At 41.2% G+C, this 24,336-nt stretch overlaps 1 protein-coding gene across 7 annotated transcripts in view; it reads right to left on the reverse strand.

Annotated features, from left to right (window-relative positions):
* The window catches only part of BICD1 (BICD cargo adaptor 1), a 134,486-nt gene that overhangs the window by 85,179 nt on the left and 24,971 nt on the right, over window positions 1–24,336 (reverse strand). The window lies entirely within an intron of this gene.

Here is a 24,336-nt window from a genome sequence, read left to right on the forward strand (position 1 = left end):
ATTTCTTCATTGGGGGGGCCCTGTAAAGGGGTTGAAAGTCACCCTGGAGGGGCAATGAGTGGGGGAGAGGTCTCTCCAGTTGGCTGTAGAAGGGCGGCGGCCCTCCCATCAGCTTGGAGCTACTCTCCAAACCAAAGAAGAAAGGATAGGCCACTCCCATGGCCCATCATTTTCCTGCTGAAGCCAAAAGCACAACAAAGCACTTGAAAGCACTTGAAAGCTAGGTGAGAATTGCCTTCTTGTTTTCCTAATTGTTTACTTTCCCTGCCAAAAGCTTCTCAAATTTGCTTCCACCTGCGAGGAGAGAGGGAAGGGATTTTTTTCCCCACCCACCTTAACAGTGGCCTTTGTCTACATTGGGAGAGAAAAGAAAAAGCCTTCTACTAAATTTTACTGATTTACTGAACTTACTGCCTTTCTACTTTTGGCCCAAAGTTCCTATATTTACAGAAAGGGACTATTCTACTGATCAGTCTAAAAGGGGGACCCCCAAAAAAGAAATAAATAAAAAGATACTGTCTGAAAAGGATTTGAAGTACTCTGGGGATATCTAGTGAATACTATTGGCAAACAAGCTTGCTTACATTTTGGACTGACCTTGGCATTAAGATAAAAACCTGAAACAGCTGGAGATGAATCTGGCTTAGACTTATGGAGGTGGACTGTTACTGATTTTTGTTTGAAAAATAGCCTCCATCAAGGACTATTTATAATTATTACAAAATGGAGAAGGATCAGCCACAAAACTCACTTGACTATAACCTCATACTTGAAACAATCTACAGAGTCACTGAGATGTCTATCTCCAGATTTAATAATTTACATGCCAACTTTAAGTCACAAATTGAAACCCAGACTGCAACTAAAGAATTTATACTTCAGAATATAACAAAATTGGAAGATATTACTATTGAGACAGAGGAATATAAGCAACAACTATCCAAAGAACTGACAACTCGAAAAGTACAAGGAATTATCACTATGGCAAATCACCTTAAGGACCAACAACAAACTATGGGAAAACTTAATACTGAACTTCTGATTCCATCAAAAGAACCTATAACTTTAGAAATATACTATGTACAAGGTAGTGATGCCAACATAGAGGATGTGGAAGATCAACAAAGACAGTTTCCTGAAAGCCTGGATAGCCAAGCATTAATTATAAAATTGGATAAGACTCTTTACTTAAAGCAGATGAACCCAGATGGAAGAGGAATCCAGACCGAACTGAAGATAAAGTTTTTAGAGCAGAGACTAGAACTAACAGGGCAACAACATAATGATTACAAATGGTTTGGTTTTTGTGGATCACTGATGGCTAGATGGCCTCCTTCGATTCAAATAATATGTATTGGAGTGAAGGGAGACCTATCTGGCAATGCAAAGGCCTTGGTCTGGAAACCTGATTGGCAAAAAAAGAAAGCCAGAGTTAGATTTTTAAAGTGAGTTCTTACACAACCATTAAAGGTTATCCTCTTAGTAATCAGTGATCTATCAGAATCTAAAATAGAAAATGTTTATGAGATAATTCGGTATATAAACCGAATTATTTATTAATTCGGTTTATATACCGCCCTACTCCCGAAGGACTCAGGGCAGTTTACAAGGCAAAATTTAAAAACAATACAATATAAAATTAAAATTAAATTATTAAGTCTAGCCCCAAAAAATTAAAATCACAATTTAAAAACATTAAAACCCCTCAGTCCAGACCAGATAGCTCAAAGAGCCAGGTTTTTAGGTCCCAGCGAAATGAACGAAGGTCGGGGGCAGTCCGGAGTTCCGTTGGCAGTTGATTCCATAGGGCAGGCGTGCCCACAGAGAACGCCCTCCCCCTGGGGATCACCCGTCACCAATCCTTGACCGGCGGTACCCTGAGGAGGCCCTCCCTGTGGGAGCGCACAGGACGATGGGAAATTGACGCTGGCAGCAGGTGCTCCCTCAGATAATCCGGGCCCATGCCATTTAGGGCTTTATAGGTCATCACCAGCAGCTTGAATCTCACCTGGAGGGCAACTGGAAGCCATATCATTTAGAAAAACTCAATATTTCAATGTTAATATTCATACATTTGTATTTTATTATTTATTTTTATTATTATTTTTATTAATCAATATTTTTATCTACTCATCAAAACATTCTCGTAATCCCAGTACCATCCTGTGTATTTTAATATTATCTATTTGGCCTCTTTAAAATGTTCATATTTCTTCAATCTTATTCTTGCTTTCTTCCTTTGCCATGTCATTTTACGTTTCTTTGCCTCAGGGTCATCAAAGCATTCTTGTATTACTATATCATATTGAAGTGGACCCCCAGACTCCACCATTGAAGAATTAAAGAATCTGCCAACAGCACCAAATCTTATTATTTTCACCTATTGGTACAATTGTCCTGGTCCAAATAAACTTCCTTCCATATTTTCTCCATCACCATCTTCAAAAACCTGTATTTGTTGACTATTTAATTCTTCTGCCGGTATATTTAATTGCTCAATTTCTTCTGTTAATTTCTGTCCCAGTAAAATATTAGTTGTAGTCACAGCCTGAATTTGAGTTTGTTTCATCAAGATACTTTCTAATTCTTTCCCAAAAGCTCTTATTTCATCGCCAGCTGTAGAAAGGAGATGATAGGTTTGGTAAGATATTTCCCACAGAGCATGAATTTGTTTTTGAAACTCTTCCATTGTAAGCTTTCACATCTGGTGTTTAAGGTTACTCTTTATCTTATTTTCTTAAATATTTTCTTGGTGTTTTTTTTAAAGAGAAAGTCAGAATTACAATTTCAAATTTAGCCACTGGGTGTCCCCAAGTAATTCTTTTCTTTTGTTATTTCTTTCTTAAATGTTCTTTTGTTTCCAAAAAACACCCCTGAGTTTGTTCGCCGCCTTCCGAAGGGAGGGTTAAATTCCCCCTCCCTCTCCACAGGGGGGAAAGTAATTAGCAGCTTAATTAGGTGAAAAGAAGATGATTAAGGTACAAGAGAGGAATCTTACCCTCATCTCTTCCATGCTGCTTTAATGTTGCCTGATGGTAGCTTGACTTCAGCTGTCTGCAGCCTAGGAGCTGGCCATATTCCTATGGTCAGTCTTTCGTCCGCCGGTACAAAGGGAATGCAGGCACTAACGAGTGGGTTGCTGCCCCCCCATGTTTCTGCAAAAGCCCCTTCTGTCTGGACACCCCTCCAGGGCGACTCTTCGGTCCTTTTAGGACCCCCCAGCGATGCGAATCTGGAATGGAAGACGGGAGCCATCCTCCAAGTGTCCATTTATGGCTGTCGGCAAACCGGAAGCCTGGACTTAAAAAACCTTAAATGGCATTGGTGACATCTTGTGGCCAGGTTTGATATTACAACTTATTGTCTAAAGGAGACTTGGCTTGAAGCCCAGACTATAGATAAGGTTTTTTCAACCTTGACAAATACCAGCTGTGAGAAGCTCAGCTGTGTCCTATACCCAGTTATAAAATTATTTTCATTCTCTGACTTTAAAGCCCTCAACTTACCATCAAGAGAATATGGGTGAAGACCAGGAACAGATTCTTTTTATGTTGAAAGCAATACATGAAACCATTCTTTCAGCTTGTGATGAAATAAGATGCTACAGAAAAGAACAACATGTCAGCCTAGATATACGAATCCAAATTTTGATCAAAATTAAAGAATCAGCTACACAGAATATAACAGAAGAAGTGGAACAATTAAATACTATCATAGAGGATTCAACTGACCAACAAATACAGTCAATGGAAAATCCAGAAAAGGGACTGACAACACTGAAAATGGAAGAAATTTGAGGAGCAAGAAGAACAGACTGAAGGGAAGACAAACATATCAGGACAACTATGGGGATTTGGAATAATAGAGAGACAATTTGTTATCCCTTCCAAAAAATGGCAACTGGATGGTCTCTCTTATTTCAATTAATATATATAACAACAGAGGGAGATCTATTTGATAACTTAAAAGCACTGACATGGAAGGTGAGCTGGCAAAGGAAGAAAGCTAGAATAAGGCTGAAAAAAAATGGGGTTTTGATTTATTAGACAGGATTTTATATTACTAATTAAAATAGAATATACTCAAATAGACAAGATGTGTATTTTGAATACTAGATTTTGTTATGAATCGAGATAAAAAAAACTTTGGTCACTTAAAACTTGGAAGTATAAATATTAAAAGTTAAATTTGAATATTGATGGAAAATTAAAAATTGGGGAAAACAAATAAATAGGATATTGATTTGTCTATAAAAATTGAATGTAAAAGTAATTAAGATATTTATAAACTGAAAATTTATTAATAAATGTAATAAGCATGTTTTTACTTAGTTGATATAATAAGAACTGTATTAGCTTAAATATGAGACTGTAGATATTAAGGGAAAAAGGAGGAAGTATTTGATGTTGAAATAAGGGAAATTTTGGTCATTAAATTTAAGACAGTTGGAAATTAGTTGAAAATAAGGATGTTATATATATTGTATTATTAACTAGATGATGCTAGATGGTGGGAAACAGAATATATTTAAATAGGTAAGATGTGTATCTTGAATATTAGACTTTGTTATGAATTGAGATAAAGGAAACTTTGGTTACCTAAAACTTGGAAATTATAAATATCAAATGTTAAATTTAAATATTGATGAGAAACTAAAAATTGGGAAAAACTGGGACATTGATTGTCTACAAAGATTGAATGTAAAAGCAACTAAAAGCAAGCTAAAATTTATTGATAAATGTAATAATGCTATTTTTACTCAATTGATATAATAAGAACTGTATTAGTTCAAATATGAAACAGTATATATTAAGGGGAAAAGAGAGGAAATATTTGATGTGGTACCTTGAGATTTGTACTAAAGATTTTTGTATGCTATTGAATTATCTATTAACCCAGCCACCACTTTTTTAAGTTTTTTAAGTTTGTTCTTTTTTTATTTTGGTTTTAAAAAACAATCACATATTTATTCCCTCAGTTTATTGCAAGGAGAAACATTTAATCAGACTGAATCCTTTGTTTCTTTAACTACAAATTCATATCTCTGTAATCAAATTTTCTATGCTATTTTGTAACTTTATTATGCGTGCAGTCTGCCACTCTGGTTGCTTGAGGCTATGTAAATTCTGGCAAATTAGTTTTATTGTGCTTTCCCATCAACATTACTTGTAGAGTTTTGTAGCCATGCTTATTTCTGCTTAACAAATTTGTTGAGCCAATAGCAAGGAGTCAGCTGCCTGGTTCTGCGGAACTTCAGAAAGGGGATCGCACCAAGTGTATTCCAAGAATTCTCAGGGCTACCTGCCTTCCAGTGGTGGGATTCAGCCAGTTCGCACCACTTCGGCAGAACTGGTAACTAATTTTTTGTTGCCCAGGCCCAGAATGGACTTCCAGAAGTGGCATCCACACAGAGAACTGGTTGTTCACAAATATGAATCTGACCACTGCTGCCTTTCTGATTTTTTTGTAAGACTTCAAAGGCGAATAAGAGTTGCTTCTCTTCCTTCTTTCGGAGACCACGTTCTTCTGCAATATGGTCATTCTCTGACTAACAATGTCTCTTCTATTTCTGAAGCTGTTCAGACTGTCCATCTTCCAGGTTTAGACCATCTGTGTTCTGCCCTGGAGACTGGGTACTAGTGAAATTCTGGACTACTGATGATCTGCCTACCAACGATCTGCTTTCTGAGAAGTGGAAGGCCCCCTATCTCATTCTTCTTACCACACACACTATGCCAGCATCCAGACTTGCATCCATCACACCCGCTCAAAGACCTCTTTACCACCTGCGGATTGGGCTAATTGAACTGTAGCCCCTTGTGCTGAATATGACCTTGGGATGAAGCTTTTATTCAAACAGCTGCATTCTTGTACTGTATGTCCAGTACAGACTTCACACCAGCTCTTTAGGAAAGGAAAGGTTTTTATTGCGCAGGTTCAGAGAGCTAAACAAAGCAAAGGGTCTGAACCCCGAAGGGCATATCAACAAACATATTTATACCCCACAATTTCCTGGTTGGACATTGTTTTTTATATGGCTATTTTCTATACATTCTTATCAGGAAGACAGTTTACAGATGACAGTTGCAGAGGAGCACGTGTAGTTACAAAAACAGGATATGGCTATCTGGATCAGCATCTGTCTGGAGGACAAGAATATATTTTGCTCATTCAGCAGTTTTACCAATACTCTGGTATTTTTCCACTTTACAAATGCCACCACATTTTATCAGATTGTTCCTGCTCAATTGCCTCATCATTTTTTTTCTCCTTTTGTTCTGTCCTTCTAATCATTTCCATTTTTCATTATCTATCTATCTACCTATCTATCCATCTATCTATCTATCTATCTATCCATCCATCCATCTATCTATCTTTTATCTATCATCTATCTACCATCATCATCAATCTATCATTGATCTATCTCAAAACATAGAACTTTCCAGAACTGTTGATCAGGATTCTGATAATTCTGACAACTGGTGAAAAGGTTCTTATGTTGAAATGACAGAATTAAAGTTCAGGCTTTAGCCAGCCTTTAGGGTTGTGGAACGTTTCATAGGAAACCACAAACCTGTAGGTTAGACATGTGATCGAAACCACAGAATGCATACTTGAGTATTTTTATAAATTTATACCTTATTTATTGTGTGCTGATTTCCTCTTATGTAACCAAACAAAACTAAGAAATCTATATATACTTGCTTCCAATTACATTAGGAGTTCTTCTAATCTTATGGGAGGACACACCTTTGTTCAGCTGAATAAACGTGTCCATTTATCAATAGAGAACTGGACTCCTTCACTTTGTTCACACCAAGCCACACAGTGGTCGGATTTAGCCCGTTCGCACCACTTTGGCAGAACCGGTAGCTATTTTTTTGTTGCCCAGCCCAGAATGGACTTCCAGAAGCAGCATCCACACAGAGAACCGGTTGTTCACATATCTGGATCCCACCACTCAAGCCATACCTGATCCCTCTTCCACAGAACCACTGGAAATAGTACTGTGGGTAATTACTATGGAAAATACCAAATAGTGTGGCTTTTTGTTATTCCAACCTTAGCCCTTTTGTAACAATAGAAAGACAGTGATGCAAAGTGAGGATCAGATGATTCTGCCTCTGCAGCATGAAAGAAACATTTTGTGCATGGAGATGATGTATCTAATAATATAAACTGTGAAGGAGCACTGATGGGAAATAATTTATCATAATAATGTATTATAGATGGAGTCTTTATTGCTAATGGAATATTGATTCTACTAATGTGTTTCTGTACTGTCATTTGAGAGTAGAATATCCCTGTTTATTAAGCAGTATTTCAGTTCATACAAGGTAATGCTTAATGTAACTGGACCCTGTAATTCAGCAAGAGAATTTATTCTGAATTTTATTCTCAGAATGACTTATTGATGATTGGAAAAGCTTACTCAGAGAGTACAAAACCAAGTATCCGGTATTTAGAGATGGACCATCATAATGGGTCTGGTCTCCATGTTATACTTGATGATGCCAGCATACCTATAGTTACCAGAAAGTTATCTGTTCATGATAAACAGATGATTACAATGTTCCTTTCCCCATCACATCAGATTGCTCAGAGATATCAAGTCAAAAGCCTTATACAGCAGTGGCCAAAATTGTGGAAACCTTTTGGGGAAAGTGTATTTTTGAGGTTTGATGGCTAATAACACCACTTTTTGGGGGGAGTAGCACCATAAAATTATATATCAATGGAAAGATAATTTAATCAAGAATGTAATGCAACAAAGTTTATTCAATTGTTCAATTATCTGTACTGTATTCTATGAAAAGTTATAGCCAAATAACAGAAAAAGGAAGCACAAGTTGCTTAGGTTGCTATCAGGTAGCTTTCCTTCATCAGATTGTAGCCAGTGAGCACGAGTGTTTAGAGAGCCAATCAGGTGTCATCTTGTTTTGACAATGAGCCAATCAGATCATAGTAGGATTCAGTTATTGATGTCATGTATTGATGCTGAGAGGAGGACATTTGTCAGTGTGTTATGTGATCGCTGTCAAGTTGATTGGGATTTTTGTGTTCTTTCATTTAGTGAGCTTGTAAAACATAATAAAATTAAAGTAATGGTGCAAAGAGTTGACTTGTTGCCCAGAAAGCAATGTAAAATAGTATTATCAAGTGAACAAGGCTACAGTTATAAAGAAATTAGAACTAAAATTGGTGGAAACTTAACCAAAGGTGGCATTTCTACTGTACACTTTTCCTAAAAGCTTTCCACAATTTTGGCCACTACTGTATATAAATTAGACCTTGAAGACATGGGACAAGCCATGAAGACCTAAATTTAACTTGGTCTACAAAGAAGGAATAAATCACCTGCAGGAAGATCAAACACTTGTTTTGGAGAATGTTTCTATTATTTAAAAACCTTATGTTGCAAACGTTGTAAATAACATATCACATTTGACCACCAGAAGATCAGGTCAAGGTTTCACAGAAAATTATTCCCGTAAGCTTTTCCTAGCAGGTTTGATTGGAACCAATTAAACTGGCCCACTCTTTCTTTCTGGCTCAATTGTACCTACGCTCATCAGCGTCTTGATTTTTCTAAAAAATGGTTGTTTTGCTTTGAAAAAGAATTAAGGAGAAATACATGATATTTCATTGTCTTCGAAGAGGACAGTACTTGTTTAAAAGGTAAAGGTAAAGGTTCCCCCGCACATGCATGCTAGTCATTTCCAACTCTAGCTCATCTCCGTTTCAAAGACGAAGAGCCAGCGCTTGTCCGAGGACGTCTCTGTGGTCATGTGGCTGGCATGACTAGATGCCAAAGGCGCACGGAACGCTGTTACCTCCCCACCATAGTGGTCCTATTTTTCTACTTGCATTTTTACATGCTTTCGAACTGCTAGGTTGGCAGAAGCTGGGACGAGTAACAGGCGCTCACTCTGTTATGCGGCACTCGGGATTCGACCCACCAAACTGCCGACCTTCTGATCGACAAGCTCAGCATCCTAACCCACTGAGCCACCGCGTCCCTCAGTACTTGTTTATGAGGACAAAAATATAAAGGATAGACTCAGATATCACAAGGTGCACTGGAAATAAAGAGAATAATTCAATAACTATATAGCTCAAAGGTCCCCAACTTGTGGCCTTCTGACCACCGGGCCATAGGACAGGCTGGCCAGTATGCGCGTGTGCACGTGCACACCCCCTCACTTGTGCTATAGGTGTGGGCCGCAAAAATGAGCTGCCGCCTCACGTCAGGGTGCGAAAATGGGCCACCACCGCTGTGCCTTCGGGCGCGAAAATGGGCTGCCGCACCGCAGGGTGCCGAAATGGGGCACTGCCACACTGTGCGGTACAAAAGCAGGCTGCTGCTACACTGTAAGGTGCAAAAATGGATGCTACCGCACTGCAGGGCGTAAAAACAAGCCGCTGCCATGCTGTAAGCCGCAAAAATGGGCTGCTGCCTTGCTGCAAGGTGAAAAAACAGACGTTGTCACACTATGGGGTGCAAAAATGGGTGCCGGCACACCACAAGGCACAAAGACAGGCTGCTGCTGCTCTGCAAGGCACAAAAATGGCTGCCACCGAGTGTTGAGGCTGATATTTATAGGACAATTGATCCTCTGTCGTGTGAACACATCTTTTGTGATGTTTATTCTGATGGATGTGCAGGTCCGATGGGGGTGTAAGAAAATAATAACAATGAAGTGTTGTTTTTGCATTAGACTATGTTTAATACATTTTAAGAGCAAAAAGGTGGAAAATGAATGTGGCCTAGAATAACAAGAAAAAGCAAATATTAGAACAGGAACTGTCTGCAGTCCTAAAACAAGCTAGCTGACAGTTTTAGCCACAACAGCTCACACATAATGTAGAAATAAACTGCTTGTTTTGGTTTATGCAGCTGAGTTCGAAGAAAGCAGGAACTGTGGGTTTAAGCAAAATTGCATGCATTGCTAATAGAAAAACCAGCTTAAAGGGCAACGGTGATTTATGGAAGTTGCAAAAAGTGGGAAACTGGGCATTCCAGAAAGATTGTAAACTTTGTGTTCCTCGTCAAATGGGATTGCAAGGGAGGGACTTGCACTTCAGGCCAAGGGAATAAAATGCTATTGAAATCTATTTTCGGGTGTGCTTACTTGCTAGCCACCCACTCTTGCAAGAACACATTTTTCAATAAACTGCTTGCTGCTTCACTTAATGACTATCAAATTCTTGGAAGCTGAAAGTGTTTTTCACAGGGGAGACGTCCTTATTTCACTTTGCTGAGCGTTTAGATCTTTTCCTTTTTCGTATGTGCTGAATTTGAGGCGCTACATTCGTATGTTCAGAAAAACTCTATAAAAGGGATTTCTCCTGTTTACTACTCTTTGGGGAGATGTGGCTTTATCCACTTCAACCCGGTGGTCAGTTGAAAGGAGCTTAAGCAATCCTCACAACATTGATTTTTTGTTTGTTTGTAACATAATCTATTCTGGTTTCAGTGAGGTATAGTCCACATTTTATGATTAAAAAGTGTGTCAGAGATGTTGATAATTTTTCCTTGAATAATGTTCCTCCTATAGGGCTAAAAATTATAATTTAACCTTGTCAATCACAAGGATTAAAGAAAACATACAAGTAGTTCTCATCTTATGACCACAATTGAGCCCAAAATTTCTGTTGCTAAGCGAGACAGTTGTTAAGTGAGTTTTGCCCATTTAATGATCTTTCTTGCCACAGTTGTTGTTGTTTTTTAATACAAGTTTTATTATTTTTTTTAATTTTACATTCAGGTATTTATGAAGCAATATGGTGGTTGGGTAGTTAAAAGTAAACAATAGCAAATAACAAAATCATTTGTAGATAGCTCAAGTTTCATCAACAAAAATTCCCTCTCCAATTCCCTTAGTTATAATAACATAGTCAAATTAATCAAATTAATACCTTTCTAATTTTAACACAGTCAATTAGAACAATTTTCACTATATTTTCACTTATACATATCCATGTCCTGTTTTTGAGTTTTACCTAATTGCAATAGAATATTTCAAAGTAGCCTATAATATATAAAAGAAAACTTAATTTTCGGGTAACCCACATTTTCCCCATTTCATTATATAGTAATTATCCTGTCTAAAATACATACATTGTTCATTTCGGTGCATTCTTATTTTATACAAGTTTTTTCTGTTTAACATCTTAATAGTATAAATCAATTCTAATAGCTAACTTTCCTTTCCCTTAAAGGTCTAAAAGTTAAGTATAAAATCAGTATGTATCTTTTAAAGATTCCCCTTAGCCCATTAATAAAAATTTTAAGCTCTATCATTACAACAAATATATTCTATTTATCATCTTAATAGTTCATCAATTATTAAAATAATATCTTTTATTATATCCAGGGAACACCTGCTGCCGGCATCAAGCTCCTTTCGTCCAGTGCGCTCCCACAGGGAGGGTCTTCTCAGGGTGCCACCGGTAAGAGATTGCCGGCGGATGACACCCAGGGATAGGGCCTTCTCAGTGGGTGCGCCTGCCCTTTGGAACCAGCTGCCAGTGGAGCTTAGGACTGCCCCCGACCTCCATTTATTCCGCTGGGACCTGAAGACCTGGCTATTCGAGCTCTCTGGCCCAGGCTGAGAATTTTAATTTTAATTTTAACTGGGGTTTTACTTATTCAGGGACAAATATAATTTTTTTTAATTTGTTTTTAACTTTTGTATTTTTGTTTTAATCACCCTGTAAACCGCCCTGAGTCCTTCAGGAAAGGGCGGTATATAAATGTAATAAAATAAAAATAAAATAAAAATAAATATAATTCAAAGTTATGTTCTAATAGCTAATCTATTTCATTATATAGTAATTTTCATATCTGAAATACATACATATTCTATTTGTCATCCTTACAATTCATCTATAATTAACAAGGTATGTATTATAGTTGTGGCTAATTTTCATTCCCTTAAAAATCTAGATCTTAAATATAAAATCAGTTTATATCTTATAACAGTTTCCCTTGGCCCATTAAAGGAAAATTTAAGCTTTATTATTGCAAATCCCAACATTTACAACAGAAAAAAGGGAAAAAACATTTTTTAAATCTATCTCTAGCTTTCTTCTTGTGCCAGGCAGGCTTCCATATTATTGCCTTTAACTTCTCAAATGTGTCTCCCTTTCTTGCTACACACGTTGTTTGGATCCAGGGAGACCATCCAGTTATCAATTTTTGAAAGAGAGTGACCCCTTTATAGTCATTAAATTTTCATTGTAATAAATCCAATCTCCATATTTGGCATAGTACAGTTGTCATTAATTCAGTCTGGTCTTCTTCTCCTTTCAAATCCATCTGGCTTAGATAAGAGGTCATGTCTGGTGTTGTAATTATTGTTTGGTTGGTTAAAGTCTTAATGTACTGTATTTGAAAGCCTTTGGCATCCTCCATCTTAGTATTGCTTTCTTCAGCTTCTATTGTTTGTTGAATTGTGGGTTTTATAGTTGAAATCAAAGTTTGGGCATCAAGGCTCTCAGTAGATTGTACTTGTTGAACTTTAAAGTCCCCTATTTTGTTGTTGATTTCCTCATCCTCTGTTAGTTTTTGGGTTGTCAGTTTGTCAATTGAAGTCAAGGTCTCATTAGGTGAATTTATGCTGTTAGATTTGTCTTTAAGTCTGGCTTTTATTTCTGCAGTCATTGCCAAAATTGTATCAAGTATGAGTTTATAGTTAAGTGGTGGGATGTATTCTTCCATTTCTTTAGCATTTTGCAGATATGCCTTTAGTGGAGGCTAATTTAAGAAAAGTTAATAAATGTCCACCTCCATTAGTCCTAAAGGTTGTTTTCAGTGCCAGGTGTTCCCAATTTTTATCTTTAAAGATAATGTCAAGGACAAGTCTGTTACACCCATATCTCAGAGTAAAAAAAAAAAAAAGGTTTACTTGCTATACCAGGTTTCGCCACAAAATGTCCCCAATAGCATATATAATCCTTTTCCAGACTAATATAAGGCTTTTATCCAATTAATTCATTTTTTAGCAGTAAATAGGGTAGTAGGTCCCCGCAGAAATAAGCAATAAAAACTTTTTAGTAACCCAAAAATTCCAGAAGTACAAATAAGGTTGCTTAGTTATTTAGCTTGGTCATTTGATTTCTTTTGAGGCTTTAAGGTTTTAATTCCCCAAGTGAGCAGTCGCCTATCTTTCAAGAAACGGGGAAGAGATTGCCGGGAAAGTCCCACAGGGAAGTAATTAGGGAAGTAAGAAAGGTAAGGTCTCACCCAAATCCTCCAGATTGCTTCGTTGTGCTTGATAGTGATTTTGGCTTTTGGCAGGGAACGGCTTAGTGATCGGCCATGTTAATGGCTGATCTCTTCTTCTTTGAGCCAGAGGAGCAACTCTGGATCAAACGGAGGGCTGCCGCCCTTCTGTGATCGCAGAGAGAGCCCCCTCACAGTGGTTGCCCCTCCAGGGCAACTTTTAACCCTTTTCAGGGTTCTCCGAAGAAGAAAGCCCAGATGGCAGGGAGAGGCTTCTTCCCTGCATGTCCGCCAGCACCGCGCATACAAACCGGAATCCCCCACAGTTTTTAAGTAAATCCATGCAGTCGTTAAGTGAATCCAGCTTCCCCATTGACTTTGCTTGTCAGAAGCTCACGGTAACCATCACCTAAATTTTGATCACATGATCATGGGGATGCTGCAACGGTTGTAAATGTGAAAAACAATCATAAGTCCCTTTCTTCAAGTCTGTTGTAACTTTGAACGGTCACTAAACTAACAGTTGCAAGTCAAGGACTACCTGTATACTCACCTAGAAAACACGAATGGGATTCTACCCTGGAAAAAAAAGACATGTTCCTTGCTTTCCCAGTAATCCGATTTCTCCTAGCTTTGAGGGAGGGGAGCAGCTTGGCCCATTAACCTGGACAATGAACCAGACTAAATTTGGTAAATTTAGTTCCTTTATTCTCTTACGGCAAGAAAATTACATTCCACAAATAATGGAAGTTTCCCCCCCCAGCTCAGTATATGTGACGTTTTTATAGAATCAAATGGCAAGCAATTAATGTCAGCAATTTTGTTACAACATGCAATGAGTAATAATACAAATTAGCAGTTTTTTACACTCTTCCTGCTGGTAGCACCACTGGTGTCAGACCCTCACATATGCTTTTCCTTTCTATGTTCGGGTCTACCATTCTGTTGGGAGGGGGCAGGAGGATGCTCTGCTGTTCTGCTGCAAGGGGGAGGCTGGTATGTACTTTGATGCATCGGGTGGAAACGGAAGAAGGAATATGCCCTGAGCCATTTATGCCCTTCAAGTGAATACAATTTGGGGGGACAAACTGCCTGGAAATATTTTCTACAACCTTTCTTGAAGATAGATTATGTATCCTTCTAAAAATGTGCTTAACTGGAAGATGATGCATAAATATGCAACTCTCCAACCACTAGATGGTGCTATCCATATTCTTAACACAGCCTTATTAAAATAGGTCCATTCTAAAGATATTCTAATACCTTTACCACAAATTGAACCAAGTGGTTGGGTCAGGAATTTTAGGTTGGGTCATAATCAAATCATGAGATCAGCAATCCTGATGACAGAGGATATATTTAAATCATAGAATATCTGTTTACGTACTAAACACTTGCTCCATATTCTGTATATTTTAGGAGAGAATACTGATGGACTGTGCACTTTGCCTGCAGAATATTCAAAATGCAATCCCTTAAATTCCCAGGTAAGGCTGGAAAAACTGGCCTGGAAAGTCATGGTCAGTCAATGGCTAGGTTCACAGATAAATGAAAAACATTTAAATGTAAGCATTTAAATAACATAGAAAAGACCATGGCAGGGTAATGGAGTTCATGCTTCAGTGGCAGAAGCATGTTCAAAAGAATTAGTTTGCAAGTGATGCATAAAACTATATTAGATGCTTTCCATTCTTGACCTCTTATTTGTTTCTTTGTTTGTATTTTGCCTTTATTATTTTTACAAATAAAGAAGGTGGCAAACATATCCAACAGAGCTTCTTCCTCCTGTTTCCCCAAAATAATAAACCCTGTGAGGTGAGTTGGGCTGAAAGAAAGTAACTGGGCCAAAAGTCCCCCCAGCTTGCTTTTATGTCTAAGGCAGAACTTACTCACAACCTCCTGCTTTCTAGCCTGGAGCCCTAACCATTAGACCAGGGGTAGGCAACCTTGGCTCTTTTAAGACTCATGGACTGTGCTGACACAGGAATTCTGGAAGTTAAAGTCCATGAGTCATAAAAGAGCCGAAATTGCCTACCCCTGCATTAGACCAAACTCTACTATAATTATGGACCTTGCTCTAGAATGCAGTATGCTTTTCCAGAGGACCTACTTCTATTGGTTTATTTCAGGAGCCGCAATATGATTTGGGATACCTTAGCTTGTGAGCTAAGTTGCTATGAAACATAGTAAAGTTTATTTTGTATGGACAATTAGAAAGAATTAAATGATAGATGATAAACAATCCTGTGTATCAGTGATGGAATAGGCAGGAGATATAAAATTAAAACAAAGAAATGTTATGTATGGTCCCGTACTGACCTTCACGGGTTGCTGGGAAGAAAGCAGATAATTCAGTTGCCAAATTCCTTTCTCAGAGCATCTTATCAGTAAAAATTACACCAAGTGAGAAGTTTAATTGGTGGGAGTTGAAACCGAGAAGGGCAAAAGAAATCTCCCCCACAGAACAGAATGAGGCAAGAATTAAGCATGCTAGCAACAGAAGAAATAAGATAACCCCAACCAATCAGATCATATTTCCCTAGCAATAATCTGCCCATCTTCTCACTAACAGTATCCACCTTTGGGAGTATTGTGTTAATTGTGTTAACTGATGAAACTGCAGTTATCAATAATGTCATGACTGTAGCCTTTTAAAATCGCCTGCCTTAAAACAAATCGGATGTTTGATTTGGAAAGGAATATCCTTTATTCAGAATAAGGTTATTAAAGAGATTTCCTGTCTTGCATGCTTAATTGGCTTTGTATGCCAGGTGCAAAGGACCCAGCATTTCATGGGAGAACATAAGTGAGAAAGACCTTGAGTTCCCATTTTCCTGTTATTGATATTAATGAGGTATATTATTTCAAGACTGGCCGTGTTTTTGAATACTGCTGTTCTTAGTTCGGTTAGGCATTGATGAGCCAGAGCGTTGAAACAGCAAGCATCTTTATTAACTCACAATAGAAGCAGCCCTAAAGGCTGCTTAACAGCTATATATACATGGTTGCCTCTAGGCGGCAACCAATAGGTTTAAAGCAACAGTTTCCCACCCCAAACATAATTATCAGCTTGGAGACAGACAGTCTGCATTGCAGTAACAGAAACCGTTAAGCAATCCTACATTTAAATACAGCAACTAAGGTCACACATTAAGCAAGTGATTTCAACAGTTGATGCCAATACATTACAACTGCTGTCAGCAGATTTCTGGGGGCTGACAGTAATAATTAACTGTGCAATTAAAAATATTCCTGGCTATCAATAGACATTCTCAGTCCTGTGATATAAAGACCCAGCAGCCTGTATTCTACCTAGGTTTCATATATGCCAAAGTGAAAGGTACCGTATTTTCCGGCGTATAAGACGACTTTTGAACCCCTGAAAATCTTCTCAAAAGTTGGGGGGTCGTCTTATACGCCCAGTCGCCTTATACGCCGGAAAATCAGTGGGTGGCATCTGGCGGGAGCCGGCAGGGCAGTCCTGCACACGCGCGCACTCCCTGGCTGCTCCTTAGCAGCTGGGGAGTGCGCGCGTGTGCACGACTGCCCTGCCGACTCCCATCCAACGCTCTTCGCTCTTGAGGCAGCTGCTGCCTCAAGAGGGAAGAGCCGGCTCGCTCTTCCCTCTTGAGGCAGCAGCTGCCTCAAGAGCGAAGAGCGTGGAGCCGGCATGGAAGTCCTGCGTGCGCGTGCGTTTGCAGGACTTCCCTGCTGGCTCGCTCTTCCCTAAGAGCATCAGACGGGAGCCGGCTGGGAAGTCCTGCTGCGCTTCCGCCGGGCGGTGCTGGCCGAGACGAGCCAGCAGGCAGCTGCCGTGAGTGTGGCGCTGAGGGGCAGCAGCCCCACGCGCAGCAGCAGCCGCCGGCTCAGCAACAGGTCCGAGCGCAGGAGCCGCACCGCCAGGCTGCCCAGGAAAAGCAGCCACACCGAGAGGCTGCACGCCCAGTCCAGCGCCATGAGGGGCAGGGCGGGAAGCCGGTCGGGAAGAGGAACCGGGAGCCCGGGCCGAGCGTGCCTCGGCCAACGGTGAGAGGGAAGCGGCACATGAAAAAGAGGCTGCGGGCGGAGCTGCCCCGCCCTGCGCCGAATGGGAGAAGTTCAAGGCCTGGGGGGGAAAGCAGGAGGGGCGCCGGCTGTGGCGGGTGGCGGCTGCCCTCCGGCGCTCCCTGCCGCCCGGGAAACGCTGCATCTCGGGGGCCAGCAGAAGCGCAGGAGCAGTGGGAGGGCCGGCGGGGCCAGTCGGGCCTTCGCCTCCTCTGCGACGGACAGGGAGGGCAGGGCATGTAAGTATTTTCCGGCGTATAAGACAAAAAACCTTGAAAAACTTCTTAAAAGTAGGGGGTCGTCTTATACGCCGGGTCATCTTATACGCCGGAAAATACAGTAAATATTCTGAATGAGGTCATTCACTCACTACTGTATTACTCACTGTTGGTAATGGAATATCTTCAAGCCTCCCAAAGGTCTATTAAAAAAAGTCATGCTTGAGCAATGTATAATTCTTTTAGTATATTTACCAACCTCTTTACATGGACATTTTCTGGGGCAATAAACTATAGTCCTGAAATTCAAAATAATCTCCTTTCAGATGCTTCTCTAAAAAGACCACTTGTATACCAGAATTCATTCCCAGACTATAAATTGGGCAGATAATGAGGCATACATCAAATCCTCTTCAAGACTGAAAGTGCCTCTGACTCTTACACTACTCTAAAAAAAGTGAAAACACAAGAGCCTTGGCCTAGGCAACCGTTTCCATGGAGAAGAGACATTTAGTACATCTGAGCTCTACTTGAACTGAGAGGACAAACACCAACCCACGGAGAATTACCTCATGCGATATAATTAGCAAACATGTTAATTAAGAAATACTGGTTGCTGATTTAGGCAGAGATTTGTCCTCCAAACTTGCTGCTGGGCTCCTGTGTTGCAGAAATCAAGAGACTCAGACCCCGGAATCAAAAGAAGTTTGTTTTATTTGCACAAAGGTTCAGAGCAATATAGCCGTAGCAACATCTGAACAAGTTCTTATGGAAAAGCAAGCACATATATACTCTTCAGAAGCAGCAAAGCACGGAAATGTATCTTAGTAGCATTGATTGGTTACATGAGTTACAGCCCCCTGTTGCTATGCTGAATTAGCTAAATATCTTGCTACCTATCAAGGTCACAGGTGTCTTGCAAAAGCACCTAAGTTCCTAACATGTGGTTAGTTGCAAGCGAGACATATGTGGTTAGCTGTCACTGAGCTCTGTGCTTGACAAATAGGTGTGACAGACAGATGAGCTTGTGGTTTGACATTTTCCATTTCCTTGTTCTTTTCTAACTAATATACACATATCACTATCTATAAGGCTCATGCTAGTCAGGGGTGTCAAACTCAATTTCATTGAGGGCCGCATCAGCATTGCAGTTGCCCTCAGGGGGCCGGGCGGGTGTGGCCAGGGTGGGCGTGGCCTACTGGGTGGGTGTGGCTAGAGTGTGTATGGCCTACTGGGTGGGCATGGCCAGCTCTACATCGTTCGCATCAAGGGTGCCTATGGGGGCCTGGGCAGGAGTGGGACAGATCTGAGGGTCTCTGGCAGAAGGAGGGTCTCTGGGCCAGGGCCAAGGCAGTGGGGGCCATTCCCTCACTGTTTTCAGCATGGCTTCGCGGGCCATATGAAACCACTTCGCGGGCCGGATCCGGCCCCCGGGCCTTGTGTTTGACATGTCTGTGCTAGTATTTCTCTATTTGCAATACTTTTCTTCTTTATGGCCTGCCTCACCTGGATGTTTTGTTACCAAATCAGGTACTATCTTCAGTTGGGGGGGTGTTTTGCTTTGGGGGTGGGTGAAGTGTCTTGTTCATTTATATGGGTCCTGGGTAGTCAGTTGGTCTTGTAACTAGCTGAATCACAGGACTGACTGAATCACAAGGCTGGTTCATTCTCAAAACTGGTTCTGGACTTGTGACTTCTGACTGCTTTCAAGGTGTGAAATTCAGCTGCTGAGGGGGTGGTCAGTTCTGTAGTCAATTGGTGCTTCGGATGGTCCACTTCCTTATTGGTTCATACACTGGTTCTACGTCAACGTTGATGGACCTGTTGGTAGAACCAGTCACAAGACTAACCAACCACCCAGGATCTATATAAATGAACAAGACTCTTCACCCCACAAAAAACCCGCTGAAGATGTTACCTAGGCTGGTAATGAAACATCCGGGAGCCAAGCAGCAAGCTCAGAGGACAAATCTCTGTCTAAATGTACAACCTGAGCTATGAATATTCACCACATTTTCTAAACTGGTTGCTGAGTTCTTCCTGCCCAACTCATATTCCAAAGAGAGGAAGTCAAAGGTTGATCAATTTCTCTGTGATGCTACAACTCTATCTGAAAAGCTTCCGACAGCTGGGACATCAGATGGATCAGATAATCAGACCCCATAAACTGAGTAGGTAATCCAGCAGCTTCAGTCAGAGGATGGGATCTGCTTTACACAGTGAAATCCATTCAAATCCTCCATGGTATTAAGAAAGGCTTAGTATACCTCATTCTTCTTTCAGAAGGCAGGCAGCTAAGAGTAGATAGATGCAAGCCCTCCCTTTTGATGATCTGGGGCAAAACCAGGTATTAATAACAGTATATAAGATTACTCCTCTCCCATAAAGGAAAGTTTAATATAAGTTCAATATTAATATAAGGCCTATTAAAATCTATTTATATCCTGCCTTTATTTTCTACAACTCAAGGCAGCAAACATAAAGCTTCTTCCTATGTTCTCTACAACAACCCTGTAAGGCACTTTGTGATGAGAAAGGATGGCTTTCAAGCTTAAGGGAGGAACTCATGGTCTGCCAATTTAGTCCAGTACTTCAGAGGTCACCAATCTTTGTCGGTTGGCAGACTGGAGGAAAAGGGAGAGGGAAGCATTTTACACACACGTATGGGGCCAGAACACACATGTGTCACAAACAGGGTGGGGCTAGTTAGTGCCTGCATGATACGTACTAGCTCTGCCCTGTTCTTGCATGGTGCAGCAACTTGTTTCAGCGGCCATTTTTGCGCCTTGCACTGCGGCGGCACCCCGTGTTTTCACCCCACAGTGCAGCAGCAGCCCGTTTTCACACACTGAGGTGTGGTAGCAGTGGCCCATTTTCTCGCCCCGAAGTGCAGTTTTTGCACCCCATGGCCACAGTGGTAGCACAAGTAAGGGGGTGTACACACATGCACACACGCACACACTGGCCAGCCTGTCCCATGGCCCAGTGGCCAGCAGGCCACAGCCCCCTACTGGCCTGCGGCCTGCAGGTTGGGGACCCCTGCAGTACTTAAACCACTACACCAAACTGGATTTTGAAAGCTGTATCTTGCTGTCACTAACCATAGTTGGATAATGTGGAAAACAACAAAAGGGAATATTTTGGAAAACATTCTATTATCTAATAATGAAAATCTCAATGTGTAAAAAGAAAGTTTCTTTACCAAAGCTGCAATAGTTATTAGATCTTCCTGCTGCAGATGCTGATTCAAATACCAAAAATCATAGGTATTTATTAGTACAGGAAATCTTTGACTTACCATACTTCATTTAGTGACTGTTCAAAATTACAATGGTACTGAAAAAAGTGATTTATGACCGGTTTTTTTCCACTTACGACAAACATCCCCATGGTCATGTGATCAAAGTTCGGATGCTTGGTTCATATTTAGGACAGTCGCAGTGTCCCAGGCTCATGTTTTTTGCAACCTTCTGAAAAGCAAAGTCAATGGGGCAGCCAGATTCACTTAACAACCATGTTACTAACTTAACTGCAATGATTCACTTAACAACTCTGGCCAGAAGAGTAGTAAAATGGGGCAAAACTCAGTTAACATCTCCTTTAGTAACATAAAATTGGGCTTAATTGTGGTAATAAGTCAAGGACTACCTGTATTTGCTCATGCTTAATCGGCAAATTGACTTTGCCAATAGATCCAAGTGATTTGAATCACATAGTACTGTATTTATGCCAATAATTCCTTAGTATGCTTAGCATTTTTCCTATCCTGGTAATTTTTGTTAAGTTTGTTATTGTGGGAGAAGGAATGGTAGAACCTGGGGGTGGAGTCAAAAGAGGAATCAGCCTACAGTCTTTATGTTGCCCTGAACAACTACTGTATTTCCCCAAAAATAAGACCAGGTCTTATTTTTGGAGGATTTCTTTTATACTCACCTCTGGCACCAACACCTCCGGCATCCAGCCAATCCACTTCTTCTGTGGCCAAAGGAGCACTTTCATTTTGCAGCTGCATTCTGGCCTGCATTTCACAGTCAGGTCCTTTTCAGAAGGCCTATGCAGCCAAGTACCGAGCGAAATGCAGGCCTGGCTGCAGAAGATGCCGCAGAAGAAATGGGCCAGCGAGGACAGGCCTGACTGCAAGGTAAGTGGGTGCAGGGCACGTGGGGCAGGTCCACACTCCCCACCCTCACCCTAGATTGATTTTTCAGTGTGCGCCTCACCCCAAAACTAGAGCTCATTTTTGGGGTAGGGCTTATATTAGGCCCACTGCAAAAATCAAGCTAGGGTTTATTTTCAGGGTAGGTCTTACTTTTGGGGAAATACGGTACATCCAACCTCTCTTGAATTCCGTTGCCCTCCGGGTGAGATTCAAGGTGCTGGTGATGACCTATAGAGCCCTAAATGGCATGGGTCTGGACTATCTTTGGGAGCACTTGCTGACAGCATCAACTTCCCATCATCCTGTGCGCTCCCACAGGGAGGGCATCCTCAGGGTGCCACCGTTCAGGGAGTGCCGGCTGGTGGCCCCCAGGGGAACAGCGTTCTTGGTGGGTGCACCTGCCCTTTGGAGTCAGCTGCCTGTGGAACTCCAGATGGCCCCCGACCTTCGCTCATTTTGCTGGGACCTAAAAACTTGGCTATTCGAGCTTGCCGGCCTGGACTGAGGGTTATGGGTTAAGGTTTTAATTTTTAATTATTTGGGGGCTATTTAATTTTATTTTATTTTAACCTGTATATATTGTACTGTGTTAATTTGCCCTGTAAACCACCCTGAGTCCCTCGGGAAAAAGGCGGTATATAAATCGAAATAAATAAATAAATAAATAAATAAATAAATAAATAAATAAATCTAATGCCAAGATAGTGCTAACTTGTAGCTGAGTAGATTCATCTGCATAATCATGATTAGTAATACATCAATTTAATTGGAACTTCATGTGTGGTCCTATTCTTTCATGCCTGACATTACCGTATTATATTGTAACTTGTATGTTATTGCTTATAGAGTCAGATGACTTACAGCTAAAAAGGACATACAATAATAAGTAAATAAATACTGTCTGGAAGTTCAGGTTCACCTCCGACTTTAATAAAGGCAGATGATGCCATACTAATTGACATAATTATCTCTGTTACTTAAAGAGATGCTAATATCAATGCGTACTAAGATCAGAAATAAATTGTTTCCTTGTTCTATGAAGCCCCCAGAATTTTATTCATTTTTGTGTGTGTGTGTGTGTGTGTGTGTGTTTGTGTGCAATAAAAGATTTGTAGTCAGAATCAACTACAGAAGAATTTCAGACAAATAGCAAAACAAAAAAGAAATGTAGACTCGGAGGAGGAAGACAGTATGATGGATTCCAGAAGAGGCAACAATTCACTCTAAAATCCCCCACATTCTTCAAGACTTAGATTTCCATTTAAAAGGCCATTAAATACTGCAGATCTTTCTTCTTACTAATCACGTGCCTCTCTGGAAGTTCCTGAAGTAGATCCCCTTCGTCCACTGTTATTTTCCATGTTAAGGACGGCAAGCGGTTCAACAAGTCAATATGTCCCCATATTGTGTACTTACAAAAACTTTAAAATATTCAACTTTGCCATTTTCCAATAAAAGGAGCATTTAAATATATCTTTGTTATATATTAACTGTTATAGAAACGTTTAACTGGTTTCTTCTCCTCACAAATTCCTGAGGAGAAACGCGGCAGCCCGCTGACAGCTGTCAAACGGGCTGCTGCTTCCCTTCCGCGCAGGCGCAACTCACTGACAGCTGTCAAAGTTGCCAGGGCCGCGCATGCGCAGTAGCAACTGAACTGTCAGCAGGTGCCAGCTGGTCGGAGGAGCAGCCTGTTGACAGCTCGCGGCTGTCAGCAGCTAGCCGTGCCTGATTGGCTGCCGCCACGCGGCGAGAGAACGCCGCGCGCCGATTGGTTGTTGTGTACACAAGTTCTTGTATAAATAACAAGGAATCCCAGCGGTGCCTTTGCCCGGGTGCCATCCCTAACAAACCATTGAAACCGTGCCTGCTGTCTCCTGGTCTTCCCTCACGCTAAATCCACCTGGCGACGAAGGTGGGATACGGGTCTGCTTAGTTAGAGCTGAAGTCACCGAGCTGAAGCCACGAGCTGAAGGAGGGAAGCCGTCCCGCCAGCCGACACTGCTGAAGTCACTCGCTGGCTTGGGAGAGCCCTCCACCCACTCGACTTATAAGCAGACCTGTGGACCTGGACAGCATGGAGACTCTCGGGCACATTAGGGAATTCGACGTCTCCCAGCCAGAAGGCTGGGAATCTCATCTTGGGCAGGTCGAAGGGTACCTCCTCGTCAACAAGATTTTTGAAGACCGCCCCAGGGCCGCTGCGCTTCTATGCCTCAGCGGGCCAGTGGTCTATGACGTCGCCGTAGGGCTCTATAGCCCAGACCCGGTGGCCACCGTGCCTTATGCCGAGTTGGTCGACCGCCTCAACCGGCACTTCATGCCAAGGCGGTCTGAACTATATTGGAGGCTGAATTTCGCCCGTCGTTTCCAACGACCCGGCGAGTCAGCCACGTCTTTCATTGCCGAGGTTCGCCACGCAGCCCGTCGCTGTCGCTTCCCCGACTTAGAAGATCGCATCCGAGACCAGGTCATTGTTGGTCTGAGGAATGAACGATTACAGAAGAAAATCGTTGCCAAGCCAACAATGGACCTTGCTGAGCTGACACTTGAAATCATGACGCATAAGGACAGCCACAGGGAAGAAACGGCCCCATCTGGGAATTCCCTCAGCGGGTCAGTCCACCAAGACTACCTCAGAAACCCCGACCACGGAACACCGGAGGAGGAAGCCGAAGTGGATGCCA

This window comes from Vipera ursinii (assembly GCF_947247035.1).
Source record: "Vipera ursinii genome assembly, chromosome: 6".
NCBI lineage: Eukaryota > Metazoa > Chordata > Lepidosauria > Squamata > Viperidae > Vipera > Vipera ursinii.